This window comes from Eurosta solidaginis, chromosome 5 (genome assembly GCF_040869045.1).
Source record: "Eurosta solidaginis isolate ZX-2024a chromosome 5, ASM4086904v1, whole genome shotgun sequence".
Taxonomy (NCBI): Eukaryota; Metazoa; Arthropoda; class Insecta; order Diptera; family Tephritidae; genus Eurosta; species Eurosta solidaginis.
The window spans coordinates 246759811-246768480 of NC_090323.1; positions in this window are offsets into that span (position 1 = coordinate 246759811).

Consider the following 8670-nt stretch of genomic DNA (forward strand, 5'->3'; position numbering starts at 1 on the left):
CATTTTCTTCTACTTAATATGGTAGGTGTCACAACCATTTTATAAAGTTTTTTCTAAAGTTAAATTTCGCTCAATAAAACAGTCCAATTACCTTACCATGTTTCATCCCTTTTTTCGTATTTGGTATAGAATTATGGCATTTTTTTCATTTTTCGTAATTTTCGATATCGAAAAAGTGGGCGTGGTCATAGTCGGATTTCGTTCATTTTTCATACCAAGATAAAATGAGTTCAAGTAAGCACGTGAACTAAGTTCATTAAAGATATGTCGATTTTTGCTCAAGTTATCGTGTTAACGGCCATGCGGAAGGACAGAGGGACGACTGTGTATAAAAACTGGTCGTGGCAACAACCGATTTGGCCCATTTTCACAGAAAAGAGTTATCGTCATAAAATCTATGCCACCACCAAATTTCAAAAGGATTGGTTAATTTTTGTTCGACTTATGGCGTTAAAAGTCTCCTAGACAAATTAAATGAAAAAGGGCGGAGCCACGCCCATTTTGAAATTTTCTTTTATTTTTGTATTTTGTTGCACTATATCATTACTAGAGTTGAATGTTGACATAATTTACTTATATACTGTAAAGATATTAAGTTTTTGTTAAAATTTTACTTTAAAAAAATTTTTTTTTAAAAAGTGGGCGTGGTCCTTCTCCGATTTTGCTAATTTTTATTAAGCGTACATATAGTAACAGGAGTAACGTTCCTGCCAAATTTGATCATGATATCTTCAACGACTGCCAAATTACAGCTTGCAAAACTTCTAAATTACCTTCTTTTAAAAGTGGGCGGTGCCACGCCCATTGTCCAAAATTTTACTAATTTTCTATTCTGCGTCATAAGTTCAACTCATCTACCAAGTTTCGTCGCTTTATCTCTCTTTTGTAATGAATTATCGCAATTTTTCGGTTTTTCGAAATTTTCGATATCGAAAAAGTGGGCGTGAGCTCTGCTCAACTGAGTATAAAAAAACAAACAAGTAAGGAAGGTTAAGTTCGGGTGTAACCGAACATTACATACTCAGTAGAGAGCTATGGTGACAACATAAGGGAAAATAACCATGTAGGAAAATGAACCGAGGGAAACCCTGGAATGTGTATCAAATGAAAGGCGTTAAAGAGTATTTTATGAGGGAGTGGGCCATAGTTCTATAGGTGGATACCATTTAGCGATATAGCCATAAAGGTGGATCAGGGTTGACTCTAGAATGCGTTTGTACGATATGGGTTTCAAATGAAAGGTGTTAATGAGTATTTTAAAAGGGAGTAATCCTTAGTTCCATAGGTGGACGCCATTTCGAGATATCGCCACAAAGGTGGACCAGGGGTGACCCTAGAATTTGTTTGTACAATATGGGTATCAAAAAAAAGGTGTTAATGAGTATTTTAAAAGGGAGTAATCCTTAGTTCCTTAGGTGGACGCCGTTTCGAGATATCGCCATAAGGTGGACCAGGGGTGACCCTAGAATTGGTTTGTACAATATGGGCATCAAACGAAAGGTGTTAATGAGTATTTTAAAAGGGAGTGGGCCTTAGTTCTATAGGTGGACGCCGTTTCGAAATATCGCCCTAAAGGTGGACCAGGGGTGACTCTAGAATATGTTTGTACGATATGGGTATCAAATTAAAGGTATTAATAAGGGTTTTAAAAGGGAGTGGTGGTTGTTGTATAGGTGGTCGCCTTTTCGAGATATCGCCATAAAGGTGGACCAGGGGTGACTATAGAACGCGTTTGCACGATATGGGTATCAAATGAAAGGTGCTAATGAGTATTTTAAAAGGGAGTAATCCTTAGTTCCATAGGTGGACGCGGTTTCGATATATCGCCATAAAGGTGGACCAGGGGTAACCCTAGAATTTGTTTGTACAATATGGGTATCAAAAGAAAGGTGTTTATGAGTATTTTAAAAGGGATTAATCCTTAGTTTCATATGTGGACGCCGTTTCGAGATATCGCCATAAAGGTGGAGCAGGGGTGACCCTAGAATTTGTTTGTACAATATGGGTATCAAAAGAAAGGTGTTAATGAGTATTTTAAAAGGGAGTGGGCCTTCGTTCTATAGGTGTTCGCCTTTTCGAGATATCGCCATAAAGGTGGACCAGGGGTGACTTTAGAATATGTTTTTACGATATGGGTATCAAATGAAAGGTGTTAATGAGTATTTTAAAAGGGCGTGGGGCTTAGTTCTATAGGTGGACGCCTTTTCGAGATATCGCCATAAAGGGGGACCAGGGGTGACTCTAGAATGAGTTTGTACGATATGGGTATCAAATTAAAGGTATTAATGAGAGTTTTAAAAGGGAATGGTGTGAAGGCGTTTTCCAGATATCGACCAAAATGTGGACCAGGGTGACCCAGAACATCATCTGTTGGATACAGCTAATTTATTTATATATGTAATACCTGCCAAGATTTTAAGGGTTTTTTATTTCGCCCTGTAGAACTTTTTCATTTTCTTCTACTTAATATGGTAGGTGTCACAACCATTTTATAAAGTTTTTTCTAAAGTTATATTTCGCGTCAATAAAACAATCCAATTACCTTACCATGTTTCATGCTTTTTTTCGTATTTGGTATAGAATTATGGCATTTTTTCATTTTTCGTAATTTTCGATATCGAAAAAGTGGGCGTGGTCATAGGCGGATTTCGTTCATTTTTCATACCAAGATAAAGTGAGTTCAAGTAAGCACGTGAACTAAGTTCATTAAAGATATGTCGATTTTTGCCCAAGTTATCGTGTTAACGGCCATGCGGAAGGACAGACGGACGCCTGTGTATAAAAACTGGGCATGGCATCAACCGATTTCGCCCATTTTCACAGAAAACAGTTAATGTCATAAAATCTATGCCCCTACCAAATTTCAAAAGGATTGGTTAATTTTTGTTCGACTTATGGCGTTAAAAGTATCCTAGACAAATTAAATAAAAAGGGCGGAGCCACGCCCATTTTGAAATTTTCTTTTATTTTTGTATTTTGTTGCACCATATCATTACTGGAGTTGAATGTTGACATAATTTACTTATATACTGTAAAGATATTAAATTTTTTGTTAAAATTTTACTTTAAAAAATTTTTTTTTTTAATAGTGGGCGTGGTCCTTCTCCGATTTTGCTAATTTTTATTAGGCGTACATATAGTAATAGAAGTAACGTTCCTGCCAAATTTCATCAAGATATCTTCAACGACTGCCAAATTACAGCTTGCAAAACTTTTAAATTACCTTCTTTTAAAAGCCGCCCACTTGTCCAAAATTTTACTAATTTTCTATTCTGCGTCATAAGTTCAACTCATCTACCAAGTTTCGTCGCTTTAGCTGTCTTTTGTAATAAATTATCGCACTTTTTCGGTTTTTCGAAATTTTCGATATCGAAAAAGTGGGCGTGGTTATAGTCCGATATCGTTCATTTTAAATAGCGATCTGAGATGTGTACTCAGGAACCTGCGTACCAAATTTCATCAAGATACCTCAAAATTTACTCAAGTTATCGTGTTAACGGACGGACGGACATGGCTCAATCAAATTTTTTTTCGATCCTGATTATTTTGATATATGGAAGTCTATATCTATCTCGATTCCTTTATATATGTACAACCAACCGTTATCCAATCAAACTTAATATACTCTGTGAGCTCTGCTCAACTGAGTATAAAAATGTGAGCCGTCACGGGACGTCTGGCAAAATTTAAATATCGATATTATTTCTAAAAGTAATCTGTGATAAAATAAAATTCATACTTAGATTTTTTTCTGAAGTGATCCCCATTTGACCTCTGTAGAAACCCGATAGAGTCCATAAAATACACTTGAAATTACCCCCGAATGAACCCGGGGGGACACAGAGAGAGTCCCCGAATTGAGCTCCTAACGACCCCATAGTGATCCCCAAATGACCCCGGGAGGATCCCGAGAGCGTCCCCAAAATCATCCGAAATGCCTCCACTAGGACTATGAACTAAAAAATAGAACTTTTGTTTTAGAATTTTTATGAAACGTTTAACATTTTTAACGAAAGAGTATTTTTCAAAAGATGTATGCATTATTTACCATTAACAACCTTAACACACATATAAATGCACTCCAGAAGTTAAACAACGAATATGCCGAAAACTGGCCTTTTTTACCATTCGATCTGATTCTACATGTACATTTGTATGTGACGCATAATGTGATTTGGTTAAAGTCCCACTCAAATCAAGTTTGTCGGTACAGTTCACAGCAAACATACACACGAACTGTATTTTCAACCTGTGACATTTGTGTCAAATTTTTAAAATTTAACTGTCATCATTTTTTCATGGCGCGCCTAAAACAGTATAATTTCAATCAAGGCGAATTCATTACAGGTGGTGTTATCCCATCAGCTGATTGCTTCTTCTTGATAATTTTCCATACAAAGCATTGCACTACAACATGTCAGTTAATAGAAATCAATGAAAATTTTTTTTTGACTTGATATTCTTCCGCACGGCGAATTGGTTGAATTCGCTTTGCCAACACCTAGTATAGATTCGCCTTGGTTTCAATATAACGTAAAAAAATTAAAATGTGCAGAAATGTTGCCTTGACTTGATTAAATTTTTTATGGAATGAGTAAAAACTTTTTTATTTTGTTCACAACTTACATACATTTGAACAAAAATGTTTTCTGAATGTTTTGAATCGTTTTCATAAAATGCATTTCAACTTGAGAGCATCATTAAGTTAGTCCCGGATTAACGCTTGGTAACAGGGGTCTACTTCTCTTCGCTTCAACCACGGTACGAGTATAAACTTTACAAAATAATTTTCAATTGATCATCGATAATCATTTCAGTATGTCCTTGTGTAGTTTTGTCATATATATAATACTCCCATATTGCTACTAAAGTAAACAATTGGAAAGTAAAGTCCTCTCTCGGCAAACGAAAATCATACTCTCACTCTAATCACTTATCGTACCCGTCTTGCTATATGGTGCAGAAGCATGGACCATGACAACATTAGATCGAGTGGCTCTGGGGGTATTCGAGAGAAAAGTTCTTCGAAAGATTTATGGACCTCTACGCGTTGGCGATGGCGAGTACCGAAGAAGATTTAACGATAAGCTTTACGAGCTGTACGCAGATATCCACATAGTCCAGCGAATTAAAACGCAGCGGCTACGCTAGACCTAGTTATGCGAATGAACAATGACGCTCCGGCTAAGGAAGTGTTTCTATCGGAACCCGCCTATGGAAGCAGAGAAAGAGGGTGGCGCCCACTCCGCTAGAAGGACCAGGCAAAACTTGGATTACAACTGCATAACTTTTATCCCTTCAGTGATGTTTTGGACATGCCGGCTTTTTTCGTACTAAACCCGGAATTTTAAAATCAAATAACAAATGGCATGTTGATATTTTTTGTAAATGCGCAAATTAAGTCATGCAAAATTAATTTTTCAACTTCACCATTCATATATGAGAAAGTCTGTTTCAAGAGAAAATCTTCTAAAAACGTTGGACCTTTCCAGTGGATCAATATTTTGTGTCGTAGTGTATAATCGATTTAAACGCCCTTTTTTAAAGGAATGAGGAATCGATTTTTTTTCTAGACCCGTTCAATATTTTTATCCTTCCAAGTTTTGATCTTACAGTTACAGTAGGTACAATTTAATATTAATTGATCAAAATTGGCAGAATGTTTATTGTAATTTTTTTATAATATTGTTACGAATTTACTGAAATTCCTCTTATTTGCAACCTTCTACTAACGTTCGTATCCCTAAACTATTGAATAAATAACTCCAATATTTAATAATGCAAAATGGCCTTTATTAAAATACTTCACAATAACACTTCACAACCAATAGCTTGCTTAAATGAAACTGATTGTCGCGCCTCTACTGTTGCTGCCTTTATACTCTGTGATTTCCTCGTTGCATCTTCTATGCGCTTCCAGAATTTACTTAGTTACTGCTATAAAATTATAACTACAGATGCACGTGTATAACTTCTCATATGCGCTTGTATTTGTGAGCGACACTTCCACAATTATAATTGCATACTTTTGGGAGCATCTCAGATAAGATATCTGTATGTATTTGTGCGTCGCTTCTCCGCTGCGTGTACGTACATATGTGTAGACATAATGATTGATCTATTGATGTGCATACAAGTCACTGCTTAGCATCGGCTTAGAGATGATAGTATCCCTTAATGCTGCTAATATTCGTTACACTGCCTCCACCTAAGTCTGATTGGGACGACAAATCTCTCCATCTAAACGCTGCTAGCATCTCCAAATGTACCACTCTTCTATTCCGTGGTTTCCCAATGGTTTGTATGCGGTAGATGGTATCACTGATCTTCTTCACAACCTTGTACGGGCCTTCGCAACTGCACAGAAATTTGGATGGAACACCTTTCCGCCGGTGAGTGTTGTATAACAGTACCAAATCTCCCGCCAAGAATCCTTCCGAATTATTGTTCAATAATTGAAATTCCTCTTATTTGCAACCTTCTACTAACGTTCGTATCGCTAAACTGTTGAACAAATAACTCCAATATTTAATAATGCAAAATGGCCTTTATTACAGTACTTCACAATAACACTGATACTTCACAACCAATAGCTTGCTTAAATAAAACTGATTGCCGCGCCTCTATTGTTGCTGCCTTTTATACTCTGTGATTTCCTCGTTGCATCTTCTATGCGCTTCCAGAATTTACTTAGTTACTGTTATAAAATTATAACTACAGATGCACGTGTATAGCTTCTCATATGCGCGTGTATTTGTGAGCAACACTTCCACAATTATAATTGCATACTTTTGTGAGCACCTCAGATAAGATATCTGTGCGTCTCTTCTCCGCTGCGTGTACGTACATATGTGTAGACGTAATGATTGATCTATTGATGTGCATACAAGTCACTGCTTAGCATCGGCTTAGAGATGATAGTATCCCTTAGTGCTGCTAATATTCGATACAATATTTACCTTCATTGGCACATATTCATAGTCAAAGTAAAATAGTTTCGACTTGATTTAGAACCATAAACTATGACTATGCGCCATTGTGTTGGTGACTTTCAGTGCTTCCATAGGCGGGTTCTGATAAAAAACACTTTCTTAGCCGGAGCATTATCTTTCAATAGCATAACATGGCCTAGTCAGCGTAGCCGGAGCCTTTTGAATCGCTCGACTTTGTTGGTATCTGCATGAAGCTCGTACAGCCCATCATTAAATTTATTTCGGTACTCGCCGTTACCAACGCGTAGAGGTCCTTAAATCTTTGAATATCTCCCAGAGCTGCTTTATCTGATTTTGTCATGGTCCATGTTTCTGCGCCATATAACAAGACTTGTAGACAGGGACGGAAAATAATAATTTTTTTTCCGTGTCGAAAAAGTCCGGGTCAAAAAATCGTCCTAGGTGAAAATGTATAAGTTCTCAGGTATCCCTATAGCAATATCATGTCGAATCATGCATCCTTTTTATTTTTCGAAAATTTTCCATAAAAGTCCTCATATAAAAGTAAAATCTGTATTTTTTTATTTTGAGTCCGTAAATTTAAGTTAAATCCGGACTTTTATTTTTTAAGGCCAAATTAAAAGTCCGGCTTTATAACACAGAAACGGTTTATCCGAATTAAAAAAAAATTTTTAATAACTTTTATTTCCGGCCTTTTATTTTTAAAACTCCGAAAATTATTTTTATCTTGATCCAAATATATTAAAAATCCAAAATTAATAATTTTGCAAGGAATTATATTATAAAAGGAATAACAGTTTCCGCCCCTGCTTGTAGAGCCAATTTTCGTTTGCCAAGAGAGGATTTTACTCTTCAATCACGTACCTATGTAGTTCAAAGTATGTAGCATTTATTTTCAAGAGTGATTCTTCGTTGGATTTCAGAGCTGATGATGTTGTTTGCGTTAATGTCGGTTCCCGAATTACCTAAGTATTTTACTGTTTCGAAACTATGGCTGCCAATGTGGGGTTGTTGCCAATGCGAAAGTGCACTGACTCTTTTTTCGATGACAGCCGGTACATTGTGCCTCATGGATGTGAGGGCGGTATGGCCTAGAAGGTTTCATGTTGTTATACCAAATCGTTTCCGGGATGGTCGGGCATGTACCTTAATGGAGCAATGGTTAATGGTAAAGCAATTTTCTTCAATAAAACAACAACAACAAAGCCTTTCCTCCACGGGATTTTAACCCATTTTTGGGGGAATGCTCAACTAAAGCAATTTTCTTCAATAAAACAACAACAAAAAAGCCTTTCCTCCACGGTGTTTTAACCTATTTTTGGGGGAATGCTCAACTAAAGCAATTTTCTTCAATAAAATTTAAACCCATTTTTCGAGGAATACTCAACTAAAGCAATTTTCTTCATTTCTTAGAATTGTTTGTGCTCTTCATTATTTCCTTTATATTAGGTCCATTGAATGTTTGTACGCATTTTCAATACAAATTTCGCAATCGATTTTTAAGTAACTTCTTATTAAGCTACAAACATGAAACTTCACATATAGGTTAAGACACCGTGACAAAGGAACAAAAGGGAAAAAATTCCGTTAGGTGGCGCACGGATCGAAATAATTAGATAGGAATTTGGAAAATTAAACCGGCTTTTAAGTAACTCCTCGATGAACTAGCGATTTGAAATTTCAATTTAATTTAATTCAGAGGCCGATGACAGTATAA